Raw genomic sequence first — 19,555 nt, forward strand, 5'->3', positions numbered from 1 at the left:
GCACCCTCTGTGGTGGGGTGTGGTGCTATGCTCTCAGCCAGTTACAATCTGGTTGGGAAGCAAAACAGGTTTTTTAAAAAATGTTGCACCATCAGCACATGGTAAGTGCTGGAAAGCATTTACTGAGCTCCACACATGTGGCATGCCCCTTTCTAAGCTCTGGGGATAGAAGAGAGTAAGAGGCAGTGCCCACCCTCAGGGAGACCTCGTGTTGGACAGGGAAGTTTGAAATGGAAAAATCATTGTGGGCTGAGCAGTCAGAAAAAGTATGGCTTGACATCACAGGGAGCAGGAACCTAATGAGTTCTAGATGGAAATTGATGGCCTATTGTTTCAACATTAGGATGTTAATGGAAGGAGAGTGTCCAAGAACTTGAACTGTTGCTAAAGGGAAATTACACTAAAATGATGCTACTCCCAGATCCCAGCGGCTTTTCCAGGATCTAGGGGCGCTCACCAAATCTAGCTGTCGACCTCGGATCACACCACTAGGCGCTCTATAGAAGCTCCAGAGAAGTAGTGAGCCAGGGGGCGTGGGGTCTGAGAGGATGGAGAGCTCTGCCCAGTGGCTGCAGCTGCCCCAGATTCTCAGCACTCTGGATCACAAGTGACAAAGGGATACAATGGAGTGGGGCCCACCCTCTGTTCTACCCTATTGCCATCACGCTCCCACCCATTATGTCACCAAAACACTGCTCCCTATATGTCTTAGTGTGTTCAAGCCGGCTGAATACATTAAGGTACCAACAATACCTTAAAATGGGCTGCTTATGAGCAACACAAATTCATTTCTCACAGTCTAGATTCCAGGGAGTCCAAGAGCAAGGCGCCTGCAGACGGGGTGTCTTCTAAGGCATTCTTCCTCGTTGACAGCCGTCTTCTCACCAGGCCCTTGAGTGGCAGAAGGCACGAGCTAGCTCTCTTGGGCCTTTTCTTACAAGGCCACTAATCCCAATCAAAAGAGCTCCAACCTCATGACCTCATCTCCTCCCAGAAGCCTTACCTCCTCATGCCATCACCTTGGGGGTTAGGCTTTCAACACGTGGATTTGGGAGACACAGAAATGTTCAGACCATAGCCATATAGAAAATCCCAGTGTTCTCCTGGGTCTCCTCCGTCCACAGACTTCACAATCCTTGTTGTGGGTAGGGAGAGGGTAACAGCCACGACCATTGTTCACGTTCACCTTTGCCCGAGATGAATTGGGTCAAGTGGTCAGGGAAAGCAGTGACGAAAGAGGGAGGAATAGTTCTGGTTCCGGTGTAAGTCTTTCTCTTCTATGTGGGGACATCAATGTCCTGATATCCAGTTGGGACCCCCTAGCCCATCAAGCAGGGCAATACATCCATGATAGCAATGGGAAAGTATCTAGGGAAGCAATACTGAAAGAGGAAGAAAGGGTGAGAAAGGAGGGAGGGAGGAAGGACATTGGCATGACAGGTAAAAATTAAAGATTTATGGAGAGAATCTACGGTGGACCTGGATCTCAAGATCAAGAGTCACTGGAAATGAACAGAAAAACATGAGGAGGGGAAAAGCAAGAGTTAAACTCAAATCCTTGCTTTGAAAGCTCACGCTCTGCCAATAATTTATTCTTTTTTAAAAAAATAAGGCAGAAGGAGATGAGATGATGAGAGAAAAATAATCAACACAGAAGTGGAGGTGTAAACCTGAACAGATTTCAAACTGAAACAAAGAATTTATATGATTAGCTGCGACTGCAATTACATGGAGATATACAAACATCTCAGGCAAAAGGCACCGAGCAAAACTCTAGTGCTTCACGGTGCCTTATGTGTAGTTCAGTCTTTTGATATTTATTTTACATTCCACCAGCAAAATTTTCATCATAGCTGATGTGTGTTTTGCCAAGGCCTTTATTGGGGATGCTTCCTAATTTAAATATTTTTCGCCGCAGTGTTTTTTTAATCTCAAGGGTATTGTTTCGAAAGCAATTATTTTATGTGCATCCAAAAGCAAAATCGAAGCCCAATCTAAATTCATCTGTGATCATTCCATTTGTGAGGGGCACTGTGGAAAAAAGCAGAAAGCTACCCTGGAGGCCTGTTTGATGGAGGGATTTGAGATTCTCTTATAAAACACGGTTAGTGGGTGACCTGTGCTTGATGTCTCCCAAGGCTGATGATTGAAAAGGGCAAATTGCACCTTCATCTCCGTTCATCAGAAACAAAGTCCATTGACACATCCCACCCTGAAATCAAGCCTCTTCGCAATCAGCCAGCCTTCCAAGTGGCCTACAATTTGGACGAGAGCAGTGAGGAGGGGTGACTGGCCTGAAAGAAATGTGATGTTTTGCCGTATAATTGTTTTTCTAAGGAAGCAGTACCATCCCCTGGTTTGGGGGTTAGAGGCTCAGAACTAGCCCCTGGAATAAAAAAGAACCGACCCCTCCACACTGACCTAGCTGAGAGCCATCCACAGGTGGGCACCTTCCCCCAAAGCCCCTTGGGCAGGGGCATGCGCACATCCACCTGTTCCCTGGAGGAGCCACTGCTGGTTTCTGGGTGGCCACTTGGCCCTGCAGTCCTCTGCCATATGGAAAAGGACAGGGTCAAGTTCTTCCAGGTCCAGCAGAGGAGATACAACTGTCAGGGAACAGAGAGACAGCCCCTGAAGCTGTTGGCTGCAGGGACATCTTGATTTTTCAAGCACACACATAGGCACAGGGTTGCTTCTTTCACAGAGTCTTGCATTCCTCATATAGTTAAGCTGATCCAATAAATCGCTGTTCAAAGAGGAAGTGTGTAGGACAACCAACGCAGTCATTTCTCCAGCAAACGAATTATGATCCCCAAGAACAATGCAGCGCCTCTTTTCCAATTGTTCGTAGGAGTGTGTTCATTCCGAGCCATTACCGCCTGTGTCTGTCAGAGGGAATCTCTGCATCAGGCTGTAATGAGGCACGTTCGCTCCCTTTGCTCAGCAGCGTGTCCTGTGGCCTGGCTCTGGGACAGCTCCCAGGCTGCGCTTCCCTTTGGATCCAGCTCTTCACCTTCAGAAGGTCCACAGCCAACGAGGCTACAGTTTTCCAGGCAGGTCTTCAAACCACGGGCAAGGAAGGAGAGGGGGAGTCAACCTAGAAATAAGTGTCTCCGGGGAAAGTCCCTGTGTGGGATAAACAGGAGCTTCTTCCCGCGGCTCTGGGAGGGAGGTTCCTCCTGCGGGAGCAGCAAGGGGGGAGATGAAGGGGAGAAGCCTGAGGTCCCACCCAGCCCTTGCTCTGCCAGCATTTATCGGTCTTTCTGCCTTGCAGTGTGCCTCACACACGGATGTGGGTCAGCTCTCCCAGTGTGTCGCCCTCTTGCTCAGCATCAGCATCCACTCTGCTTCTCCAGACCTGGTTCTCAGGACCTGGCACCAGCCAGCCCTTCCCTGCCTTAGCACTGCCGAGCTCCTACTCTGTGTCACATGCCTTCTGTCCGCCCCTCCAGATCCACAGTCCGCCTGTCTGTCTCCACCGACTCTCATCTGCTCATCCCAGGAGCCCGAGTTGCATCAAAGGTCATTCTGTCCCCAAGGATGGTGGCTTCCTGGTTGGGCTTGGCCAACAGGGAGAGAGAGATGGAGGCAGGCAGGGGGTCCGAGGAATGGAGCAGAGAGAAGGTGTTCATTGTGCTGGGTCCTTCCCTGTTGGGTTCCTTTAAGCTAGCTGCACCCCTCACCTGAAGGTGCTGCTCCCAGAGAGGTGGCTTCCTCGTCCAGTGATCGTCTTTCCCCTCAGTCCCAGAGGTCTGAGGATAATGTACCCTCCCCTCTCCTCTCCTGACCACCACTGCTCCAGCTCACTGCGCTATTACTTGCAAGTAAACCATCCTCCTCTTACCTGTTTAGAGTACTCCACCTGCTTCCGCTTGGGACCCTGACGGAAACTCGCTTTCCCTCCTTCCACCTCCTTATAGACGAGAAAACTGAGCTGCAGCGAGGTTCAATTGTTCAGTTTCTCAAGACTTGATGCTAGTAAGTAGTGGGATCAGGATTCGAACCTAAGCAGTCTAGCTGCAGAAACTTCTCTTGTGGCCCCTGAGCTACGTGCTGCCTCACAGACGCACTAGGCTAGACTCGCACTGTCACCACTGTGTTCCCTCAAAATCCTGCCTATCCCAGGAGGAGGGGGGCAAGCTGCCCCTCCCCCATGATGCTTTCTGACCCACCCAGGGCCCTTATAAGCTCGGTTTCCCTTAGGTAGAGAGTCTGTGTCATCTTCTTGCACAGATGCCACGTACTGCCCTACCGTGTTCTTTCAGGACGCATGGGCATCTTCCTGTTCCTCCAGTGGCTGGAAACCTCTGAGAGGCAGGCATTGTGGCTCCCACGTCATTCCCACTGTCCGCAGCAGACACAGTGGCCTGTATCAGTTAGCTGAATACCGAATGGAACGGGCCCTCTGTGGCTGTCTGTATTGTCTGTCAACATGAATAATGACTCCAGTGATTCGTGGGCTCTTCTTATATTTAAATTTTTAAAAAATCGAGCAGTAGAAGAGAAAGGTGGCAAACTCTCAATAAGTAACTCTTGCCCAGAAGCAATTACAACATCTCGTTTACCAGCAAATCTTGCTCAAGGTTCTTGTAAAAGTCTCATCATGTACTAAGTGCTGCTGAAGAGCCGGTATAGCTCAGTGGCTACGAGAGAGTTTCTGGGGCTAGACTGCTGGGGTGTGAATCTTGGTTTTGCTGCTGGTTAGTTGTAAGTCTTAGAATACTCAGCAATTCAACTTCTCTTCAGCTCAGGTACCTCATCCGTAAGATGGCGGTAAGGGTAGTACTTACCCACCTCACATCGTAAAGAGTAAATGAATCAATACACATAAGCACCAAACAGAGGCCCTGATGCATTGTGTTCAACCTGAGTCTGTTATTATCGCTCAATATTCAATAGTCATGTGATAATCCGGACCTATCCAGACTCTTCCCAGGCCTTCCCAACACCTGGAAGTTTCCATCCAAGGCAAGGTAATGCTCTAGTGCTCATTTACAAAAACTCTACCTTAAGGCATACATAAGCTTTACAAACTTAATCTCATTCTAGTGAGTCACCTATCGATGAAGTATTTTCATGGAAGAAGTTTGGAGGAATATAGGGAGGGTCGTTTTAGCAGCTTACACTATTTTACAGCTGAGAAAACTGAGGCATCACAGGCATGGGGGGACTAACTTATAAACACACCTTTACTTGACACTTACAATGTACCCAGTCATGCTCTCAGTGTGAGAGAAGACGACACACATAACCCAAACACCAGCTGTCTAAGGTGGCCCAGTACAGCAACGCAGAACCCCAGATTCTGACCCAGTGTGTGGCCACACCACACAGCACTTCAACACTAAGCAGCAGTTCTGCTTTTTGAGAACTACGTACCAATCTCTTGAGAGGCAGACAGGCAGGTTTCCATCAAAAAAATCACAACATCATTGGGAACACGGCAAATTCACTTACTAAGCCGTCTGCCCCCTGTTTGCTCTTCTCTTCTATGTCTGCCGTCCAGCCAGTCACCTCCTATGTGTTGAAATGTCAGTGGAATGGGGAGAACACCATGACAGGAGAGCACATAAAGAGCCTTCTTCCCTCGAGAGGCCTCTTTCTTCTTTATAAGGCTACCTTTTCATTACCTTTACTAAGTACGGCGTGCACAGAGGGCCTCCCCCCCCCCAAAAAGAAACTCTTTGAGTACTGGTTCGGCAGCAGCCCTCCTCCCCCTGAGAACCAAGCTCATACATATGGTTTATTGCCTTCTCATGCTCCTGAACACTGCCGAAAGCCATGCAATATCTTCTGGTGGGTAGATGAGGAGCAGCTCCCTCTAATCCATCAATCAATCCCATTTCCCCTGGACTAAAGGAAGTGAACATCTCACCCCTCCGACAGCTGAGGAAAGTCCGTTTCTTCTTGCTCTTTGGCAGGGACACTAGGGCAAGAGGAGATCATGTGTGGTGGCAGTGGCGGAGGTGCCTTGGACGTGGGAGGAAGGGCCCGTGTGCGCTCCCACAGCTGCACTGGCTAGGCTTCGGCTGCTGAACAGAAAAATCACTGCAACTCGGTTATTTCATCCATAGCCACAGCTTGGCCAAGGCAAGCAATGGTGAGATTCCATTGGAGCGATCAAGGCAGGACCCAGAATGCAACGGGCCGAAAGGTGAGGAGAGTGGGAAGATGGGGGGAAAGCGAATGGTGACCTATAGAGGATAAAATGAATGACCTCTTTTTGTTGGAAAAGCCACCCCACCCCATGCCGAAAACAATATTTGGATACCTTTAATTTACATCAGGAAAGGTCTATGAAGCCACTACCTTGCATAAAGTGTGTGACTGGACTGCTAGGAGGAAAAGTGCCTCGACGAACAAGAGTGGCACTTGCCACCTCTCCATGGCAACGTGCAGGCCTCACCTCCTTCAGTTCCTGGCTCACACCTCACCTTCACCCTGAGATCCACCCTGGCCACCTTTATGATACCACAACTGCCCCCAGCACTCCTGACCCCTCTTATCCCTACTTCAGCCTTTTTTCCATAGCACATATTTCTTCTTGATAAACCTTGTATTTACTGACTTTATCATGGTTATTAGTTATTGTCAGTTTCCGCACACATCCCACCCCCAGGACAGGTTTCTTTGTGAATCTTGTTTCCCGATGCACTCACTGTTTAAGTGCCTCGAACAGGGCCTGGCACACAGTAAACACTTAGTAACTAATTGTTGAGTGAAAAAGTTAATGTTTCTCCCAGAGTCCAATCACATTCTTTACTATGTCCTAAAGAAGAATCTTATGGAATTATTGGGAGCTTATTAAAATGGTGACTTCTACAATGCATGCCCCAGGAGTGAAGACTATGAAAGGTTTTGGCAAAGGAGTGGATGCAGCCTCACAGCTCACTGATCTCCCTGTGCGACCGACTTTCTGCAGACCACGAGCCACGGCTTCTCCCTCACAGGTCATCCCTCAGTCAGCGTGCAGCAGGGCTGTCCATGAGCTCAGCTCAGATGTTTCAACAAGACCGATGCAATGCCTTTCTTTCTATTATCTAAGTACACTCAAGGCAGAGGATCTCTGCTTTTAGGAAACGTGTTCAGGAAGTTTGATCAAACACAGCCTCATATTTCAAAGGTATGTAATAGCCTTCAACATATTCCACAGTTTAATCATTACAAGATGCCTGCAGTCTGGCCCCTCATGGTGCTACAAATATCCAGCCTCCCTCCAGGACCACCAACTGGTCCTGAAAGAGAGATAGCTCCCACCCCGGCCAGACACACTTTCGGACTAGTGCAGGCTCCCAGTGGCTCCTGTCCAACGCTCCTCCCTCAGGCAACTCGATCAGCGGGCATACCTCAGGCCAAAGACAAGTTCTAGGACATCCGTCCAGGATGTGGCAGGCAGCCAGATATTCAAGTTTTATGATAAATAATCCGAAGTTCCCAGATATGAAAAGATTCCCTCAAGGTCACAAAATCAGTTCATGGCAGTGAGATCAGATCACATTTCCTATATTGCTGGGTGTCACAAGTGATCCCACAACTGGAGGCTGCACAAGCCTTCGATTTGGAACTCTTCCCCCAGGGGTCCTCTTTCATTTGCACTGGAATTATCCCCCAGGTGATCAGCTCCAGGGAAGGAAAAAAGCGGCTCCGCTGGCTCATGTCCCTACTCTAACTTCTCAAAAAAATCAAACTCTATAATCTTTGCTCTGAAAAAAAATTAAACAATTCTCTTGCTAATATGATCTGCCATGCTTGGGTCCTGAGGCCACAAAGATATACCTGCTTCACAGGCATGAGTTCCTCCTTCCACCAGAGAAAGAGTACCGGGAGAATTAAAAAGCATTAATTCTCTGCATTGCAGAAGCCCCATTAAAGGCCAAGAATATCTGCTCCATGGCCCAGCCGTGATAACATTACCCCTTAGGCTTGACTTCGCTGTTGGAACTATGATATTTTACACCGGCGTCTGCTAAAGCCAACTGAAATCCCTTCCTCTCACTACTTAACTCCTGCTTTCTCTTTTCTTACATGTGTACCAGGTAGCTTCGGCCCTGAAACAGACCACTTCAAATCTGAGGCTTAAAACAATAGCCATTTAGGTCATCATTCTGCAGATCAGCAATTCAGATCAGTTCTTTTGACCTCAGCTGGGGCACTCAAGCGTTGGAAGTCAGTGACTCAGCTGCCAAGTGCTGGGCTCACTGGCAGCTGGATGGTGGGGCAACTGAGCCACGTACCTCTCATTGTGCTGCAGACTCACCATGTCTTGCTCACATGAGGATCCAGGGGTTTAAGAGCCGTGGAGCTTCATTGTGCAAACATTTTTCGAATCTGTGAGTGTTTCATGTCTGTTAGTGTCCACTGGCCCAAGCAAGTCAAAAGTATAGCCCAAAAGTTGAGAAAGACTCACTTTTTGAAAGAAGCTACAAAGTCACATTGCAAGGTCATGAGTAAAGGGAGGAAAAGAAATTGTGTGGTTATTTTTGTGCAATATTCCCATCGCGATATACATGGAGGGAGCTGTGCTACGGAGAGAAGACTGGGGATTTCATGATCTCTAAGTGATCTAGTCACACCTGATCTCCTCAAGAGACTGTTGGGTTACAGCATGTTATGCATTCACTCATTTATTTTACAAATATTTATCGAGCACATTCTAAGTGCCAACCCCTAGTCTAGGCCCTGGTGATTGGAACAGACAATGTCCTTGCTCTTATTAAGCTTACCAGCTAGTGTGGAACAGACAGACAATAAATAAATAATTGTATAATGGATCTGACTGTAAGTACTATAAAGAGAAGTAAAAATGATTTTAAAAGATGCCAAGAGTAGCGGGAGTGAGCTGTTATTTTACTTAGGGTTGTGGATGGACTCACTGATAATATCTTAAAGGAATCTATGAAGAAAGTGAGGAGGCAATCCGTGTGGCTGGCCGCAGAGCATTCCAGGCAGAGCAGAGAGTAGATGGGAAGCCCTGAGGCAGGGTCATCGCTGCTTCTTTGAGTAACACAAAAGGTTAACGTGGCTGTGGTGGAGCCAAGGAAGCAGCGAGAGAGAGGGGATATGCAAGAAGTGTTAGTGGGCCAAACTGTAATGAGAAGGGTAAGCCATGAGAAGGAGTTCAGATTGTATTCCGAGTGAAAAGAGAGTCCTTGGCCAGTTGAGAACAGAGATGTGGAATGACCTGATCGAAGTTTTAAAAGAATCACTGTGTGCTTTGTGCAAAACACGCTCTGGGAAGAAGCCAACTGTGAGGCTGTGGTTTGGGTTGTGGTGGCTTCCCAGGCTTCACAGATCACAGCTGACAAATACATCACTCACCTCTGGTTATGATCCCCCGTGCTGGAGTGCAGCTGCGTTTGGCAAGCCTTCAAGGCCTCGCTTACAAAGGGAAACACGAGCTGCCTTCCGCCCACCTGCAGAACTCAGGGATGAGGCACAGAAGGGGCAGGAAGAACAAGTCCATCTGGGAGTCCCACTAACCAGCCACTTAAGACTCTGCGCCTGCCTCCTTCCTTTACTGAGTGTCCCATGGGAAGGATGGTGGCTGATGAACTGGTGTTGGTGACAGAAAAAGGATAGGGTTGGAAAGGAGTCACCGCCATGTGAACCATTGTGAAAGCAAGACAGACAGCTCAGTGTCACTGACATCCATCATAGAACAGAGCCGGATCCCATCTTCCGGGGAACAGGGGTTCCGATGAGTGAAACGACAGCGGGACTCAACCTCAGGAGAAGCGACCGCTGGACCAGAGGAGGGACTCGGTAGCTTGATCTCTGTGTGGGAACCGAACTTCACCAAAAGACATGGATAAGCACCAAAAATTAAGGTCTAATTCTTCAAAGTTCAAACCCTCCATCCTCTCCTTTCCATCTCCCCTCACATTCCAGCGCACTCTGAGCCCCTTCCCCTACTAGTCACAGTCAAGGGAAACTCAGAGGGAAACTGAGGAATTTCCATTCTCTTGTCAGCTGGGTCCAAGAAAATGGCTTTCTCCCTGCCTTCCAGACCTCTCACTCTACACGCCCAGCTGTGTTCTTTCTCTCCTCTATGGTCTCCATTGCTAACCAAGGGGCCCTGAAGCCAGCTGCAGTTTCCAAGTATGTCTCCAACGAGAGGAACAGTGATGGCCCAGCAGCACCAGACCCATCCTTCCATCTCACGCCAGGTGAGACACGCCTGCCCTAGGCAGCAGTGGGCCGTTCGGGTTTCAAAGGGCAGCCTGGGTTTTTGCAAGATGCAGTAGAACTTACTGGTGAAGAATATGGGCCTGGGAGCCATAGAGTCTCAGCTTGGGCCCTGTCTGGACCTCTTATTAGCAGTGCGACCTTGGACAAATGATTTAATCTCACTAAGCCTCAGGATTAGTCATAAAATGGTAATAACACTACTTATTCCATAGGGTTTACATGTGGAGCAAATGAGAAATTATACAGACAGCTCTTTGGGCAACAGTATCTGGCACACTGTAAGAAATGGGAGATAATATTATGTTACCACTAATTTTATTTTATTAAAGAAGGAGGCTGCTCTCCAGCTCTCCCTGCACAGGATGCCCATAAGCAGGTGTTTGCACAGCCTGGGAATGCTGACTGGCAGGTGCAGGCGGTGTTCAGGGTGGGTTAGCCGGAAGGGGGTTAGGAAGGAAAGTTTGTGTTCCCCACTGTTAAGTTCACTGAAAAATGACGCAAAAGCGCCTTTGGTGATGTGGTGGTAGGATCCCAATAACCAGGACGTCTCTCTGGTTGCCCTGTAGACAGCCATGTACCCATCACAGGTGGGGGTAGCAGGTGGCAGAGGAAGCCCCCACAGCAGCACAGCATGGTGATCTCAGCCTTCCGCCTTCTCTACTCCTCTCCACGTGGGCAGAAAGGGAACTATGCGTTAAAGCAAATGCCTCAAGATCTTCAAAAGAACTGGCTCACAAGGTGATCCTCCAGGATTTACTTCTGATGGTTGAATCAGCAAGTTGGAAGCTTCAACGAAACAGCTGAAAGGGTCTGAGGGCAGGAAAGAAGTCGTGACACTGAGTTGCGGGACACCCGCCTTCCAGAGGCCTCCCTGACGGGGTCCAGGCAGCTGGAGAGGACCCCATAGGAACCGCTAGGCTCCCCAGCTCCCAGCACCCCCACTGGCCCCCAAATGGAGGGTGGCTGTGCACCTCCTGTTTCCTCATCTCTAAAAACAAACACATTTTCTGAGTCAACGTGTGTCAGGTTAGACATCTACTTCAGAGTCTCCTGGGGGTCTTGTTTGAAGATGCAGACTGGGGGGCCCCCTTGAGACCACAGAAGTCCAAGAAGATGGATACCAGGAATCTCTGTTTGTCGCAGTCCCTTCACTGTCAAGTTCAAGATCCACCAACTGGACGAGATCTCTGAGATACACAAGTGCTGGTTTGGACTAGCTCTCAGCTATTCACTCAAGGGAAGGCTCTATAACATCTCAGGCCACTTGCAATCTAAAGAGGCAGACAGAATGGTGAACATAACAACAAACACAGCTGACGCCAGAGGTGTTGTTGGCAAGCTGCAGCTCCATAGCCCCTGCTGTGCCCTCCCGGCCAGGGCCACGCGGGATCACAAAGCTGGCTACCGCAGGCAGTCCCCGTTCTACAGAACTCAAGTCCAGCTCTCAATAAAGGCGAACCATACATGTGTGTGCGTGTGCACACACAAAGCAAAGGCTTATGCAGGGGTCATCTTGCATCATTCTCTCACTCGTATTCCTTTATTAACCATCAAATCAACCCTGGGAGGTAGGTTCTGACTTTGTCCCCACGTTAACCATGGCAGCACTGCAACACCGAGTTGGTTACTGTACCCATCATCACCAGCTAAGACATAGAGAAGCCAGGATCTAGCCCAGGGAATGAGATGCCGGAGCGAGTGTTTGTATGTCCCCATACAGAACTTGATCTGCGGTGTCATTTGGACTTGAGGCATCCGTTCTAAGGGAACGTGTTAAATGGTCACAAATCCCTACAGTCCACCTGTGAAATAAGAACAGTTGAAGTCACAGAGCTCAACTATTCTTCCCAACCTGAAAACTCAAGTAAGCCACAAAGTGTGGTAAACCAGCCCCCCAACCTTTCTCTGATCCTTGCCCAGGCCACTGGAGGGACAGTGTGCAGGGACATTTTAGGCTGTCACAGTGACTGGGGGCTAACAGCATACAGAACCTGCAGCCACCGAGTGGTCTGCAGCTCTCAAGGCAGGTCCGCGTGAAGGGAGACCTGCCCCCCGCCCCCATGCAATGATGGTAGCCATGGAGAAACTTCCTTAGGCAACGGAGATACTGTGACTGTGCCCGGTGAGTGAGCTCTCATAGCGTTCCCCAAGCCCTGGAGGAAAACTGAGCTGTCAGAGTCTCCCAGACCCTCTCTAACCCAGTTTCAACAGTCCGACCGTTCTTGTTAAGAAATCCTGTTTTGGAAAACTTTGACAATTTCAAAGGTTATCTCCCCACTGTCCACCTGAATTATATTGAATACATTTCCATCCACTATAGAGCAAATTCAGGCCAATCCAAAGTTTATCCGCAACTGTGCGTGTTCCGTGTCAGCAACTGGAGCATGAAAGAAGGCCGCAGCACAAACAAAGGCAGGATAAAAATACACTCCCTCTATGAGTCTGCACCCAGTAATGGCTGTATTAATCACCATTATCGTTATAGTTACCCTCCTTGGCATCATCAGAATCAATTCAGCAACTGTTTCTCTTGGTGACGTCTCTTTATTACTGCATGGTATTAATTGTATCCAAGTTGATTTTCTGCTCCTACTGCTTACCAGCTGTGTGGGAGTAAATATCCCTCAGTGAAACACCAGCTCGGGCTGCCAGGACTCAGGAAATCGATCCAGATGTTGAGCAGCAGGATCGGTGGGCAGCTGCAGCATAGAATACACCAGTGTGTGCGCCAACCTGAGCGATCAGTGGCCAGTGGGAGGGCCTCCGAGGCTTCCTTTTAAACACAATGAGCCCTCAAAGGGTTAACAGCTCGAGTTTTGCTCTCTGCGGGTTTAATCTAGGTCAGAAACATTCATTCTAAGGAATTTGTGTCTGGCTCCTTCTTTTAAAAACAAACAAAAAAAAATATGCAACCACCATCAAGAGAATAGCCACATGGATTCCCTAAACATCTGATTAAAAACTGTGACTATCCCAAAGTTCTATTGTGGTTATTGGGCAACAAAGCTGTCTCAGCACTTTCTCTTTTTTTTATGTACATTTCAAAGCACTTTAGTTTGTGATTCCACAAATTGGAGCTCTCACACTTTTGTCCCTAGACGGACTGAGGCAATTACGTTCCAAAGCAACAGCTACCTCTGCTCCTCCCTGTAGAGGCTCCAACTGGCTGGCGAAAGTGCTGGAAGACCTGTTGATGTGTATCTTTTTTTGTTGTTGTTTTTTACCAGTTCCACTGCTGCTGGGCATCACAAACTGTGTTTCCTTATTTTGTTTTGTTTTAAAAATCTAGCGCTGACTTAAGATTCCAGTCACAAGCAGTTAACACCTCTTAACTGCTTGTTTGTCCATGCAAATCCGGTGAGGTTACCTGGGTCACCATTTCTTCATCTATTAAAAAAAGGGAATGGGAGCTGGCCTTCCCGCAGCTCACTAGATGAGCAGCAGAGAATCACAGGAGAGAGACTGTGGGGCCAAGAGCAGAGCCACAAGCCCCCTCAAGTCCTCTTAGGAAGGTGCGTAATGGGGGACAGCTTCCAGGGAGTCATCTGCAGTGCGTACCAGGGGCCTGGGAATGCTTCCTCTGGCCCGGCTCTACTCCCTCCCAAGCAGCTGTCCTAAGTGACGCCTTTGTGGTGAGCACACGAGTGTTTGCATATAATTGCAGTTAGCCTCGATACTTACAATAGAGAAGGGTTGCAATCAAAGTATCAAAAATATAAAGTTAAGTATATTACCGTACATTCATGCAATTAAAGTTAATGTAGCCATTTAAATGAAGGCTTTCAAAGACTTTGTAATGCCACTGAAAAAAATTAAAAATCATTCAATGAAATTTTTTTCACAACTTGGCAGAGCCACACATACAGGTAGTCATTGTGTGTGCATGTGTGTGTATAATATGTGCATGTCTGTTAAAGGAGGAAGGGAAGAAAATTAAAAGAGAGAAAAATACACAAAAATATCAGTATTTATCACTTGATGGACTTTTGTGTGACTTATATATTCTTTGTTTCTAATTCCCCAAATTTTCTAATAAGAATATCTGGTACTTACGTAATTAAGAAAAAAATGAATATCATTTAAAAAACTACTTCATGTGTGAAAATATTAAAATTATATTTTAAAATAGTTTTAAGATGTGGGAAAATGCATGTATTTAAAAAATTAGGATGAATTCTAATTTTATATACTAACATGCATTTAAGTTTCCTCCTTGTATTTAGGGAGGATGAAAGTTTCAGATTACAACTCTGCCAAAATTATGAATACAAAGAGTAAATACATTAAAATATGAATATTTATTATATCTGAATGACACGATTGGGATGATCCTAACATTTTTCTTAAATTTTGCTGAATGAGAACACAACAAACAGAAAAGATGGGGTTTTACACCCCCGGCAACCACTTCTGTCCCTCAGGCCCCTGCACCCCACCACCACCCTCCGAGCCAAAGCGTGGCCTGGCTTTCATCTGCCCATTTAGTTTCCCTCCTTTCCCCTCCCCTTTTGTGCTTAATTTATTAAAATAGTTGCTGTATCATTGATTTTCATAAACTATAAAAAATCACTAAGTGGTTAAAATAGACTGGAAGGCCAACCTTAAATGGGGTGGGAGGGCCTGCGGGTGGAGTGGGGCAACATGTTTTGTTATAAACAAAATAAATGCACTCCGGGTGTGTTTTGGTCTTTTTCGGGGCCTAAAGGGGTGGGTTGGGATGTCCCCGCAGATCAGTTCCAGAGCGGGGTGTCTGCATATGTGGTATGAACAGACGTGTCTGACTCGCACAAAGGGGCACTGGTAGCTGCCACAGGTCCTGCCTGAGAACCCACACTCAGTTCCCGGTCTTCATAAGTGTCGGGGTGGGAGACCTTTGACCCTTGTGTCTGTATCTCCTTTTTATGATCGCTGTGGTGCCTCCTGTCTTTTTGGGGAGGAGTGAAAAGAGATTTGAAATTAAAACGTTTACAAATTAAAAAGAAAAGATCGGTTTTTTTGAGACTTAAAGAAAATATAGAAGTGCCGATATTGGCCAACATGGGTATTACTTTTCACTTTTTTAATTTAAAATTAAAAATATTTTTCAAAGCTTTTGTATATCCAGTTATATAAATGCACTCCTTGTAGATATAATACATATGTTTTAATACGTGGAGGGGCCAAGCAAAACACGTCCAGAGAGCCCCAGAGGATAACCGGGCCAACCACCACCCAACGCCCACCGGCCGTCCAGCCCGGGGAGCAGCATTCCCACCTGCGCCGGCGGAGCTGCGCGGCAGGGCGAGGTCGACACGTAAGAAGTGGGGTGTTCAGAGGTTTCATCTCGGGATCCGGAATCAATTATTCCAAGGCCCGTTTTTAGTAGCCTCCTAACATTTCCTCAAGCTAATGGTGTGATTAATTAAACATATGGTTTTGAATGAGACAAACATCCCTTCTTGGCTTTAAGAAGTGTTGCAGAGGGGAAATGTCATTTTAAGAAATACATTTTTTAAAAGATAATTGAGTCTGGAGGACATGTGGGTCATTTCATTTTCCCACACACTATAAAATGAACTAGTCCTTTTAACCCATCATCCATGACATATACACACATTTGTACCTAAATTGCAAGTTTAGACAAACGGGCATAGCTTATTCATCTCTGTCAAATATATATATATGAGATATATTTAGGAGAAGGAAATCACAAACTTCTATTAAAATTATTGAAATTGAATTTTAACTTTAATAGCAGTTTTTAGCTTTTTCCCCTCTGTAAAAATAGGATTTTTTCAAGTCTTTGTGTTTTTGCTGCTGTCTTGCCTGCAACAAAGGACTTGCACTCCCTCACTTCCTGTCTCCTGGCCCCAGCTCAGCCTCTGCCTGGCTCTTGCGGTCCTGGGTCTCCCTCCTCCGGAGCGGGAAGAAGACGGATCACTCCATATGTGACTGGAGTTGCTGTCTACCCAAAGCATATGTGTTTAATCAACTTTAATACCCCTGCAGTCTGGAGGAAGTGAAACGCTCAGGACTGGGAATAATTATCATTTCCATTACATTAGCAAGGTTTGCTGCTGTGCCTGGGGGAGGGGGAGCGGAAGGGGCGCCATGCTCTCTCCATCACTCCACGAACTCTGGCTGGCAGCCTGGGAAAGGACAGTCGTTGCTGTCCAGTCCGTAACTGAGTGCACACCCCCCAGCCCTCCTCCCCTTCGCGCTCAATCGTCCTCCTTCCGTTTTCCCCCTTCCCTGGAGGTCCCAGAGGTAAGTGTGATTATTGAGTGAAGTGGCTGACCTTTCTCGTTTTCCTCAATGTGTCCTTGATACTACCCTTCATTAGCAGAAGGAAATCAAAATCTGTGGCCTTTCCAAGACAGTGAAATATTAGGGGACTCCCAGGCAGTCCTAACGAGGTCCATCTACGGAGCATCGGGAATTCAGCCCATCGGATGGGCCAGCAAACTCAGAGCAGGCAGGGATCCCCCACACCTCACTGCACCTGCTCTCAGAGCAGGCGAGCCGCAGGCCGGGCTCCCACACAGCTCTCGCTGAGGGAAATACTTAGGGGGTGCCAGAGAGCAACGCAGAAGGCCCAGAGGACCTGTGTTCTTCCCTGAGCTCTCTTGCTAACTATGCAGACTGTATGAATGATTTGACTTTTCTTTTTTTATTATTATTTTTATTTTTACAGAGAGGGGAAGGAAAGGGGAGAGGGAGAGAAACATCAATGTGTGGTTGTGTCTCGCACATCCCCTACTGGGGACCTGGCCCACAACCCAGGCATGTGCCCTGACTGGGAATCGAACCAGCAGCCCTTTGGTTTGCAGGCCCATGTTCAATCCACTGAGCTACACCAGCCAGGGCAGACTTTTCTTTTTTGAGCTTTGATCTTCTCTTTTGTAAAATGAGAGGAAAAATATCTGCTCTTCCTAGTCTTGACATTGTGGTGAAGATCAAAGATGATATTTGTGAAGGCTCTTTATAAACCATAAAGCAGCAAGGTAATAAGTAGGAAGTGGTGAAAGTGATTAAATTCTGTAATTTACCCATACATATCAAAAAGCATTCAAAATATGCATACTCTTGGACCTAAAGAATCCACCGCATTGCTCTTATTTAATTTTCAGTCATAGCATGTCGGAGTGACGTGTAGACTTGTGGCACAGGAATTACTGTGGTCAGAAAGGTTAAAGCCTTTCTCTGTTCTTCAAACCTAGAAATATTAAACAACTCAACACTTGTTAGAGTCATTCTAGTAAATGACATCTGTATTCCAGTAACTTCACATAAATTATATTACATAATTTTTTAAATTATTTATGAGTTGTCTTTCACTTGTGATCAATAAAATAATCACATGTAATTGTGGGCATGAGTGTGTATCAAAAGGTCAGAAAACGTAATAGCAAAAGATTAGGGGCTGGATGTGGAGAGTAAAATGAAGGATTAATTTTGTGATTTGAACAGCTGTAGCTTTGAATTAGTTTCACAATGAATACATTTGCTTTTGCATATAAAAAGCCACTTTTAATTTAGAATACAATGTAAATCAATATGTGATTAATAATCCACATAACACTAATAGCAATTGCCATAAGAATGTAGAAAAGGAAAACCAACAAGAGAGGGAGCCGGAAGGACAGGTGTGATTTAGCAGTCAAAGAGGAAGGGTAGTCTAGTTCAAAAGAGCAGCTGGAGTTAAAATCCAGAGTTAAAAAAGAAAATAGCATGTACAGGATACAACAGAAGAAGAATTCTGACATGGAAGTTATGAATAATAACATCTAATAAGGAAGATAGAGACAGAATAGAAAATGTTAAATTTTATCCCTGGCTGTGGATTGAGCACAGGCCTGGCTGTAGCTCAGTGGATTGAGCACAGGCCTGTGAACCAAAGGGTCACCAGTTCAATTCCTAGTCAGGGCACATGCCTGGGTTGCGGCCAAGGTCCCCAGTTGGGGGCCCCTGAGAGGCAACCACACATTGATGTTTCTCTCCCTCTCTTTCTCCTTCCCTTCCCCTCTCTCTAAAAATAAATACATAAAATTTTTAAAAAGAAAACATTAAATTTTATTCTATCAGCAATGGGAGCCATTGGCCCATGTTGAGCCTGAATACTCAATTTTGGAATAAATATATATATATATATTTGAGAGAGAGACACATCTATTTGGATATTAAGGTAAGATTTTGAACAAACCTGGAGACTTCTACTTTGGCTGCTTTCTGCCCAGACACTCGGTCTGTATCACAAGAGCCGCTCCCTTCCCCTTGGTACTGTCACCGGTCATGGCTGCAGCTCCTCCCCTGCAGCTCCAAGCTGCCACAGCGAGGTGACACCTCAGGCTCTGGCTGTATTACTGTAGGTATCAGTGAAGTGAGGAAAAATAGCCACCCCAGAATCTCAGTTCTTCAATAAACAAAACAACTGCCATGATTGTTGGTTCTTGGTTGGCAAAAGGGAGAGAAAAAGAAAAAAAGCACCACAAGGTACCAGGAGACTTCAAGGAAGTCAGCAGTTTAAAATGTGAGAATCGGTGGCCCATCCCTGAGGCACTTTGCAGTTTCTGTTGGGTCCCCCTCCGAAACCCCGGCTGCCCACAGGTCTGCTTTCAGGCACAATGATCACACGGGTGAAAGCACCAAGAGTAACTACCTGTCCTAGACTGGTGTTCAGTACCATCATCCTTCAAACAAATATTTTCACTTGCCATCTTTTGAGCAAACATATATTTCTAAATGAAACAAGAAAGGCCTTTCAAAATATTTGTAGCTCACATTTGTGTCACGCCGTGAGGAAACAATGGTCTAATGCAAAGATCGCAAGCTGATTTCCTAAAGGCTGGCTGGAGTCCTTGGACATGCCTTGCGGGGTCATCACGGGCTTTTTTAAAAATTTCTCTGATGTCTCAAAATTCCATATACAAATCCAGATTGCTGGTGTCTCCTGAAAAGTCAGGAGACCTGGGATCCCTGGGCTCACTCCGAAGGTCACTTCTAAGCTGATTCGACTTTTCTCCATTAGATGTGACATGTGCTCTCCAACTGACATGCTTCCCACCCCTCCGTGTGGCCTGTCCCAGACCATGAACTTCTCGGTCCCTGAGGCATCTGAGTTTGCCTCCAGTGCTGAGCAACGGGATCCCTCCAGAAACCAAGACACAAGATGATCGGGTGCATATTCTGAGGGAACCAAGCAATATGGGAGGGTCAAGACTAAGGGAAGTTTCACAGCAAAGGAGAAACTGAGGTCAGCACAAAGACAGCAGGGACTAACAGTCACCAGCCCAGCAGTTAAAAGGTCTAGGTTCTAATCTCAGCTCTGCAACTCAGCTGAGAGAGACTGCAGCCAAGTCACTGACTGTGTGTGCTTCCGAGTCCGCAT

Source organism: Phyllostomus discolor, chromosome 11, assembly GCF_004126475.2.
Source record: "Phyllostomus discolor isolate MPI-MPIP mPhyDis1 chromosome 11, mPhyDis1.pri.v3, whole genome shotgun sequence".
NCBI classification, from domain to species: domain Eukaryota; kingdom Metazoa; phylum Chordata; class Mammalia; order Chiroptera; family Phyllostomidae; genus Phyllostomus; species Phyllostomus discolor.